Below are 10389 nucleotides of genomic sequence, written 5' to 3'. Positions count from 1 at the left end.
TGAACTTTTTTCTGCTTTTTGACAAACAAAATGATGCTGTTCATACATATTTCACTGTAGAGAAATAATTTATGCATTAAAATGTAGCTACGTGTGTCTACTTTATGGAATTATAAGTTTTGTTGCTACAGGTCTTACTGTTTTCTGTCAAACTCTTCTGGAGTACAACCATGTCACACTTTCTCCTATTCTTTCAATGTATTTTTGTCTTGTGCTCTGTTTTAATCTGTTTCTATGCATTCTGCAAGTCTGCTTTTCTGTTTTGCCTTCTGGTTCTACTGCTTTCTACTGCCTTCCACTGGTTTTACTACCTTTCACCTTTTCAAGATGAAGATGCCTTCATCTTCCACTGTTTTTATCTCTTTCTACGCATTCTGCAAGTCTGCTTTTCTGTTTTGCCTTCTGGTTCTACAGGTTTTTACTATCTTCTAATTTCTTCTGCAATTTTTATTCAATTTTAGCAATTAATATATGAAAATGTTCTGCTTCTTCTGATCCTTTTTGCTTTTGGTTTTGCTGTTTTACTAATTCAAATATTTCTGGTTTTTCTGCTTCCCTTAATGTAAGCTTATTGCTGTTTCACTGTTCAACTGTTTCAACTATTTATGGTTTTGCACTAATTTCCTCTTGTGCTAATTATGATATTTTTACACTGTTTCACTTTTTGACTTTTCAAATAATTCATGTTGCACAAAAATTTCTACTTCTTCAGCTGAAATCTGCAAAACCTTTACTAAGTTTCAGTCCTTCAAATATTTCTGGATCTGTACTAATTTGATAGATAGATAGATAGATAGATAGATAGATAGATAGATAGATAGATAGATAGATAGATAGATAGATAGATAGATAGATAGATAGATAGATAGATAGATAGATAGATTAGTGACTTGCGGTGAGGTTCATACCTGGTGAGGCACTGACTTAATTATAATCGGATTTACAAATCTAGACCCCCTGCATGTTATTGTTTACATAAGGAAATTTCTCGCATGCTACAATGCTGGAGGGCAAAAAGGCTATTCCTTTACATGCCATTCATGATTCCATAATCTCAATCAAACTTAGACATGTAGATATTATTAATTCCGTGCTGTGCTGAAAAGCAAAGGGAGAAACCGTTAAAGTGCAACTCAAAACCACGTCTTTCTCGCTCTCTGTATCAGCACAATTACTGTGTGGCTAGCTCGCTGGACGGCTCGCTGTTACCATCTCTTACTCTGCACTTGTGGAGTCACAATGTCTGGGTTCATGAGCGCCCCCAGCGATGAGGCATGAGAACTGCCTGCCTCACCTCTAATCTGTATGGCGTTTGCCGTCTCAAATAATATGCCATTTATGATCGCTCCTCAGCACACGAAACATGTTGACACACACAGTTGGTGAAAATAAAAACACATTACATTAAATACATAAGCTAAATTATGGAAAATAGGTTCATACATTAAATGTTTTTAACCATTTTATTGGCGACGTACAGACAGGAGAATGGCAATCTCATAGAATGGCAACCGGTGCTCTTAGCGAGAGGTTGCGCAATCACAGGTGAGGCTCAGCTCGGTGCTGCATCACCGGCTTCGCTTCCAAGCATTTTAATGGGAAAATTCAGCGATTTTGAAGAAAAAACATCATCATATTTTAGTCAAATGATAAATAGGGACTTTATAGGACAAACCACAGGGTGAAAAAATCTTTATAAATGATGTTATTGTTATATATTATTTTTCCATGATGACAGGTGTGGCTCTGGCTCTCCTGCCTCATCTGACAGCACATCACTGATTTTATATCTATCTATCTACCTATCTATCTATATATATATACAGACCATAATTTAGCTAACTATGGTCTTTTTTATGCTCTGTTTCACTTTTTGACTTTTTCAAATAATTCAGGTTGCACACAAACTTCTGCGTCTTCAGCTGAATTCTGCAACACCTTTGCTAAGTTCCACTACTGGGCAAAGGATTTTTACAATATATGACTGTAGCTTTCTTATGCTTTTTTCCTACTTCTTATTCTTTGTTCTCAAATTTTTCTTGAATTTCTGCTGCAGTCATTCTGCAAATATGCATTCTCACGGCTGTTTCGCTAGGAACAGCTATTTTTCTAGTTATTATCCAGTCTTCCGTACGTTTTTCATGGTTTAACTACTTCCACTATCTTTCACTAATTGTACTAATTCATATGTCAAAATGTTCAGCTCCTTCAGGAGAATGGTGCTATGACTTTTGGTAGACTTCTCTATTGCACTTTTTGAAATAATTGCCCTTTTGTGCAAATTTATTGCCCCATTGAAATACATGGTGGAATTCACTAACTGACGTCAGTTGCTAGAGTGTACACTCTACTAACTTCCGTTTTTGAACTTTTTCTGCTTTTTGACAAACAAAATTATGCTGTTCATACATATTTCACTGTAGAGAAATAATTTATGCATTAAAATGTAGCTACGTGTGTCTACTTTTTGGAATTATTGCTATTATTGCTATAGGTCTTACTGTTTTCTGTGAAACTCCTCTGGAGTACAACCATGTCACTCTTTCTCCTATTCTTTCAATGTATTTTTCTCTTGTGCTCTGTTTTTGTCTGTTTCTATGCAATCTGCAAATCTACATTTATGTATGCCTTTTACTGGTTTTACTATATTTTAGCTTTTCAACTCTTCTGTATGCCTTCAACTTCCACTTTTTATCTTTTCTGCAATCTAATCAATTTTAGCAATTCATATATCAAAATGTTCTGCTTCTTTGGCACTATGTTTTTGATTTTGCTCTGTTTTACTCCTTCAAATATTTCTGGTTTTCTGCTTCCACTAATTTTTTAAGCTTCTTGCTGTTTCACTATACAATTGTTTCAACTATTTCTGGATTTGCACTAATTTCCTTTTGTTTCAATTATGCTCTTTCTTAAACCCAGTTTCACATTTTTACTTTTTCAAATAATTCACGTTGCACACAAACTTCTTCTTCTGCTGAATTCTGCTATAATTTATATAATTTATAAAATATAATTCACTATTAAACTATTAATATAATATATTCACTATTCAATTGTTTCAACTATTTCTGGGTTTTCACTAAATTCCTTTTGCTTCAGTTATGCTCTTTCTTAAACTCTGTTTCACTTTTTGACTTTTTCAAATAATTCAGGTTCCAGACAAACTTCTCCTACTTCAGCTGAATTCTAGTATACCTTCACTAAGTTTCACTAACACATTAATGTGAAGTTAATATATTCACATTAATGTGGTGTGTATGTATATATATATATATATATATATATATATATATATATATATATATGTATGTATATATATATATATATGTATGTATGTATATATATGTGGCCTTTAAGCGGCGTTCGTTCTATGAACGTCACCTGCATTTGCTGAGTGGAGCAAGCTCCTGCCGCCTCTCCCACAGTAAGTTAAATTTATAGTTTTTATTTAATATTTTGTTCATGACAGTGATTAAGAAAGAGCATTATTTAATAACAATCTATGCTAATGCATTTTGAACTTTCAACAAAAGCGAGTTGTTGTTGCACAACACCTCCCCCCCTTCTCTCTCTCTACTTCCTCTTCTGAGAGGAGGGAGATGTTGCTCCCAGCTCTCCGTCTAACGGGTGAATTGAGTTTCCTAAATCTGCCGAGATTTACCCTACCCAGAACTGAAGTAAACTCTGTTTAAGCTGGGTGCGAGAAAGACTAGCCTGGTTTCTAACGACCTTCATCCAGATGTCCCACCCTTTTTCACTCTGTGAATTAGCCAGATAGAGTAGCCCAGAATCAGCTAGTTTCACAGAGCACACCTGTTAACGGTCGCTCTTTCTCTTATTACAACTTGCACTTGTTATTGAACCAGGTTGGTTTTAGTGACTCGGGCGAGTCCCAAGGGTGTTGTTTTAGTTTTGGCTAAAAGCAACCTATAAAACATTTTCCACCTTCTCCTCCCAGAATCAAACTTCATAGCTATTTTACAACCATCAAAGAACTTTAAGGTGACTCATTAACTGAATGTCCACAACATCTTTTAGATTTTCTTGATGCTGATTATTTTATTAGTAAGGCAATTTTTGCAAGGGTCAGTACAGCTTAAATCAGTAGCAGAAATAATCAAATAAGTAAAATCAATAATCTAGTCTATCTTTCCCTAATGCTGACACTGTGAACTAAAAAAGAGAAATTTTGAGAGAGACGGACGGTGTTTGGCATTTTGAACCCCAGAACTGGCCTGATGATGAAAAAGGTGTTGCAGCAGCAGGAGGCTCCCAGTACAGGAAGAGTACTGAGTCAGAGCGGCAGGTCTCGGGCCTCAGGGTGACTTCCTCTTGTCCGTAGCGGTCCTCTCTTTCTTGTCTTGCAGCTCTGTAGCTCCTTTCTCCTCGTCTCACGATCTTTCTGGTCTCTCGAGATGTAGAAGGGCTGGTCTCATGGAAGGAACACACCAGTTCTTCCTCTTTGCCTTTGTTCTTTGTCTTTATCTTCATCTTTGCCTTGGTCTTTGTCTTTGGGGTCCCAAACCCAGCTGGTGAGAGAAGTGCAATTTGAAGCCACATGTTGCGGGGCTAACGGGTTGGTCCCCATGTGCAGAACAGTCTTCGGCTCTGTGGCTCCGGCTCTTCTTCAGCTGCAGAGTTCTTTGTCCATCTCGATCTTGGCTCGAAGCTGCCTGAAGGATCCAACCAAAGACTCCTCTTTGCACTCACCTTATAAAGGATATACCCACCCTTTTGGTGCATTTGCATTGGCTAGCTTTGTCTCATTGGCTGACTGCTTGGACCGATAATCTCATATCCATCACCATCTTTGGACATGACCTGATGTCTGTACCAGTGTCCCAGGTTGCTCAACAGTCCTCTTGTGTCTAACCTTCTCTTAGGAAAGTTGAAGTTTAGCAATAAGGCGTTGGACACCTCCGCTCTCCCATCAGTTCCTCTTTCCACCTGACCTTTCACCTACCATCTACCTCCAACACAACATCAGTGACCTTTAGTTACAGTTACACACTTTACACCATTTCAAGTTCAATGTCAAAATCACATTTATAACCTTTTAGTTTCTCTGATTTAGCATTCACTTATAATATTATAATAACCATTAATTATTAGTTACTCTTATTATAATCATGATGTGAGTTATTACAGACATTTCTGAAAAGAAACCAAGAATAATTCATTATTCTAATCATTTGACACCATGTTACAGTTACTTCTTTCACCTGTAAGTATTTCAATAAGTATAAGAGTAAGTGTAAATATTCTTATAATCAAACCAACATCAACCACCGGTTAAACCAATATTGATTATTGGCTTAATTATAAGTTATCATCATTAATTCAAGTATTTTACTCTGGGTTTTATCCAATTACTCAAAACGTTTAGATTTTATTCTTTAAACCTTTAATGCTCAAAATGAGCAGTCTGAACTATTTTTAATCACTGCAGGCTGGAAACTTCCTCTTTTTCCAGGAAACCTGCTTTTCCTGTTGCATAACTCTCTTTCTGCCTGACTATGATTTTTTATGATTAAATAGAAAAAAGTAGAATTAAAGCAGGACACAATAACAACACACACAACCAGATTAATTTTATTATTGTCTGACTCTAATGTTGGGTCTTGATGTCACCTGTGTAATCAGTTTTAAAGATAACTTTATTTATTGTTATTATTAAACTAAAATCTCCAGCATGGGGAAGTGGGATGAGCTCGACTTTTCTCGAACAATAAACAATAAACAATAACATGCAGACCCTTGCATGTTATTGTTTACATAAGGAAATTTCGCGCATGCGTACAAAAAGGCTATTCCTTTACATGCCATCCATAGCCCGACGCCGCCGCACAATAATTCCGTGATCTCAATCAAACTTAGACATGTAGATATGACTAATTTCGTGCTGTACTTAACAGCAAAGGGAGAAACCGTTAAAGTGCAACTCAAAACCACGTCTTTCTCGCTCTCTGTATCAGCGCAGCTACTGTGTGGCTAGCTCGCTGGACGGCTCGCTGTCATAGACATAATATAAGGTTACCATCTCTGTTACCATCTCTTACTCTGCAGTTGTGGAGTCACAATGTCTGGGTTCATGAGCGCCCCAAGCGATGAGGCATGAGAACTGCCTGCCTCACCTCTACTCAAATAATATGCCATTTATGATCGCTCCTCAGCACACGAAACACGTTACACACACAGCCGGTGACAATAAAAACACAGTACATTAAATACATAAGCTAAATAATTGAAAATCAGTTCATACATTAAAGGTTTTCAACCATTTTATTGCTGGCGTACAGACAGGAGGAGCATGCTCCCATAGAATTGCAACCAGTGCAGTTAGCGAGAGGTTGCGCAATCCCAGGTGAGGCTCAGCTCGCTGCTGCCTCACCGGCTTCGCTTCTGAGCATTTGAATGGGAAAATTCAGCGATTTTGAAGAAAAACATAATCCGATTTGGTTAAATTAAATGAAAAATAGGTACTTTATAGTACAAATCACAGGGTGAAAATATCTTAAAAATGATTTTATTATTATTTTTCCATGATATATTATTTTTTTTCCCATGACCTGCCTCCCCTGACCGCACGTCACTGATATATATATATATATATATATATATATATATATATATATATATATATACACGCACACACACACACACGCACACACACACACACGTCCTATGCAGACGTGCCTGCTTTTGTGTGTCGGGTATTCTTCAGTCTGTTGCAGGCAGCCAATCAGAAATCACGGAGTCATTAGCACGGAAGGGAATCCCAAACAAAGAACAGCTGACAGCAACCGAGAGTCCGAAGGACATTGGAGAGGGAGGATTGCAGTTGATATGTGGAAACAACGTGAATAAATGATGACAATAAAAGAATGTTTAGAAATATATATTGTGCCATCAATTGGAAACATTCTCTTGATTTATGTGTTCCACAAATATTTACAGATTTTTTTTTAGTTAGCTGGAAACATGGGGGCTAACACCAAATGGGCAAACACATGTGGGGCCACCGTGGAATCCGCGGAAAAACCCATATGGGACCCATCTGGTTTGGCCTCCTTTTCCTCTTACGGGGCTCACCTAGGCATGCTGACAGGGATATTAATCAGAACTGGGCATAGAATCTGGCTCGTGACTGTAACGTTCTAGACGTTATTTGTCAGGCTGTGAAGACGCTCGTGAGCGCTGTATCTATAAATACATGCGATCGAAGTAGCCGTTAGTCATTCTTTGTGGAGTCGGTGGAGAAGTAAGTTTGATCATAATTCTTAATTTCCAGCTTAATTTCTATGTGTTTCGAGCTTCATGTAAATGTAACAATAAAAAATGAATAACTATTTCACTGAAGTAGAATGTTACAATGTATTTATTTTTGTTTCATGATGTTTCAAAGAAATGTTAGTTAATGGATTTTTTTTTTCTCCTGACAAATTTGTACTTTTTTCCCTTGGAAATTCTGGAAATTTTTCCGTTTAAAGACTTGGATATTACAGTATTTTTCTAATTGTGGAGCCGGGAACCGCCCACTTGAGTTCCGTGTTGGGCGCATTTAACTGTGGTTATCTGCTGGGCAAACTGTAACAGAAACCCGGGTGAGATTTAACGGGCGCTTTTAAATTGGTGGTGCCCGGAAAAAAAAAAAAAAAAAAAAAAAAAAATATATATATATATATATATATATATATATATATATATATATATATATATATATATATATATATTATAAATGAATCTGCCATCTGCAGTTTACCTGCCGTTCAACAGCAGGTAAACTGCAAGTTAGAATTATGGGCCCCCATTAAAGTGTGGAGTTCAGCAGATGGCACAGTTGACTATTGATGGGGTTTCTAATTGGTATTTATTTAAATTTATTGAAATTGAGTTTCTCTCCTTTTCTTTCCCCTTAGGATGGCTTTAACTAAAATACTTTCACAAAAACCAGACTCACCATATTTCAGACCACCCCCTGTGAACATTAGGATCCTGCACATTAAAGAAGAGGAAAGGGTAATAAGCTGGGGGCTCGAGAATGGGAAGGCAAAGGTTCTACTGAGCAAAAAAATCAGGTAGCTGTTGTCACAGATGGCAATTCAGTTACAAAACTGACAATATTTGAAAGTAATAAAAAAGCCATCGCAGAGGAAGAGTCTTATATTTTGAGAGAATATGCCGTTAGAGGGAACGAGCCCCCATTCTATATACATATTCTTCCATCAAGTCAGTTTTTCAAGGGTCCAAAAGTGAACATCACTGTGGATATAACAGCCAGGGGAATGGCCCTTTTATATCCACCAGCCCCTTTCACCCATTTAGATGAAATCACAGTGGGGGGAGGGCTGATCAGTGCTAAAGGCGAAATTGTCGAGGTATGATTTTTTTTATTTCTTATAATTTTATAATTTAATATCAGACTTAATTTGCTAGCTGTAGATATCAAATAACTACAAGATAATCTGAAATGGCCCATTACAGAACAATATGTGAACTCTGATTTTTTTATTTTTTTGTACTTTTCAGTCTGGTGCTGTGAGACTAGTCAAGTCTGGGAAAGCAGAGGTACCAATCAGAAGTGCCAGGCTTAAAGAGGTTTGATAACTTGCTTTAAGATTTGTTCAAAGCTGCAGTTCTCGCCTTTTACAAAAACAGATAATGTGTGGGAAATAAAAAGTAAGTTCCTAATGCCATTTGCACTTAATACTGAAGATTCACTTAACAGTGAAGTAACACTCCTTGCACAGTGTTGGGTGGAAATGAGCAACATGTACACTAATAATTGACAGTGCTGAGACGTGTTCAGATGTGTTGATATGTGATGGATCTACAGTATAGAGAGAAATAGCTTACACAAAAATGTACAAAGCATATTGTCGTAGATTTATCTATGAACTAATCTGAAAAATTTCAAGTTGATGATGAAAAACTAGCTTGTATGTTGTTGTGCAGCCTGTGGTAAGACAAAGTATCTTGATGGGTTTTATCTATTTATTGGCATTAGAGAACTACTTGATACTTGTCTAATTTAGCAATCATGTTTGTGATTGCAGGGCAGCTGCACAATGCAGTTGTCATTGTGGAGAGAGGCAGCGATGGTGGAACTCCAAGTGGGGCAACATGTCCATGTATCACATGTGACATGCCAAGATAATGGATATGGGCCACAGCTACAGACCACAACCTTCACCAAAGTAGAGGTATGCTGTCAATTCTTGAAGAAGTAAACTTCATTTTAAGTTGATTTAGAAAATTGAGCTGACATCTTTTAAAATTGAAGCCTTCCAATTTAACCTATTTAAAAACTTTTGAGATATACACAAAGTTTGATGTGCTACTGCTCTGAGTTACACCTAACAAGTCTTTATCAGTTTCAAAGTCAGTGAATGCCTTATTGCCAATATATCTTAACATCCAGTTGACCATTCAATATTTTCTAGCTCAAGTCTATTATGCATTTCAAAAACAACACTTAAAGAAACGAGAAACAACAATTAACATAAATGTACCGTAGATCTGCAACAAAAATGATTTTGATAATGTCATGTGACAAAATGCTATGTTTATTGTAGCTTTATTGGCCTTTGGGGACTGTAAAATATTTTAAATATATGAAGCACTTTGAACTTTCTGATTCCTGAAATGCACAAAACAAATGAACTTATAAAATGTAAATCAGAAGTAAACAGTACATATTATCAAGCTATTTTCTTTTTTCACGTTTAGTCTTGATCTTGTTTTTGTTTTTTTTTGTTCTCCTCTTTAGATGAGAATATGAAAACTCACAAATAGGATTATATTTATAATATAAAATAATATTTGTTTGTACTGTATTCGCAGGCTCAAAAGGAGGAGAGCATGGCGGTGACTATAATAGGTGTCATGGACACAGATGACACAAATATGAAGGAAGTTCTCCTAGAGGATGACACGACTCTGCTGGTGCCAGCTGCATTGTGGCAGCCTTTGGATGGGGAGTTAGAGCATGGGAAATTTGAGACAAGAATTGAAATCAAGGGGCGAGAAATTCAAAAAATGTCAATGAAATAATTTGTAATCAAAGGGAAAAAAATCTCTGTTAATGTTGTTATGTATTCTTCTTCTTATTTATTTATTTATTTATTTAATGTAATTAATAAACAAGATGAGTGTTTAAAATGCATTTTGGGGTTTAAATCATGACTTCATATGTTTTGCATACATAGGTGTTGAATTGAAATTGCTTCTAGAGAGAAGTGCACCATTTGGAAATGAATAACACAATTACCAAATGCAATTCATTTGCTCATATTTTAACTTTCCAAGTTAAGCACTGCTTGATTGACAAAAAATTGCCCTTGTTTAACTTGAAAGAGCATACTTGTCATGTACTTTACACTGCGTCCC

At 36.4% G+C, this 10389-nt stretch overlaps 1 long non-coding RNA gene across 1 annotated transcript; it reads left to right on the top strand.

Annotated features, from left to right (window-relative positions):
- The first annotated feature begins 7814 nt into the window (after positions 1 to 7814).
- Positions 7815 to 10165, top strand: LOC106912952 (uncharacterized). The gene is made up of 3 exons (XR_001417070.2): positions 7815 to 8598; positions 9057 to 9203; positions 9844 to 10165. It is a non-coding gene; the product is annotated as an uncharacterized LOC106912952 (long non-coding RNA).
- Positions 10166 to 10389: the final 224 nt, after the last annotated feature.

This window comes from Poecilia mexicana, unplaced genomic scaffold (assembly GCF_051168715.1).
Source record: "Poecilia mexicana isolate PSO_F unplaced genomic scaffold, ASM5116871v1 scaffold_16, whole genome shotgun sequence".
In the NCBI taxonomy this organism is placed as follows: Eukaryota; Metazoa; Chordata; class Actinopteri; order Cyprinodontiformes; family Poeciliidae; genus Poecilia; species Poecilia mexicana.
Note: the sequence above shows the minus strand (reverse complement) of the source record. Positions and strands in the feature narration are given on the sequence as shown.